A 527-nucleotide genomic window follows, 5' to 3' on the forward strand; every position below is an offset into this window, starting at 1 on the left:
GCGATTTTAGAAGCCTTGTGGGCCCAATCCAACTCATTTCTGATGCTATTTAAGCCAAAGATTGAAGGGGAAATGAACATACTTTCATACTTTAGAAGTTAGTTACCATTAGTTTAGTTTAGTAGTTAGAATTAGTTTCTAGAGAGAGAAGCTCTCACTTCTCTCTAGAATTAGGATTAGGATTAGGATTAGTTCTTAGATCTAGGTTTTAATCTTTGCTTTCATTTACTTCTACCTTTTAATTTCTTGTTGTTACATTCATTCTTCTTCTATTCTTTTGTTGTAATTTTCTTTATGTTGTTCTTATACTTTGTTGTAGATCTACTCTTGCTTTAATTTGAGGTAATTCATAATAATTGTGTTTCTTTTGGTTGTTGTTGTTAATTCCTTTCAATAATTGTTGTTAGATTATATTCTTGTTGTAGATTTCATGTGCTTTCCCTCTATGCCTCTTATGTGTTTGATAAAATGCTTCTTTTAGTTTTAGTGTAGATTTTGTTCCTCTTGGCCTAGGTAGAGTAATTAGT

This window comes from Arachis duranensis, chromosome 3 (genome assembly GCF_000817695.3).
Source record: "Arachis duranensis cultivar V14167 chromosome 3, aradu.V14167.gnm2.J7QH, whole genome shotgun sequence".
In the NCBI taxonomy this organism is placed as follows: Eukaryota; Viridiplantae; Streptophyta; class Magnoliopsida; order Fabales; family Fabaceae; genus Arachis; species Arachis duranensis.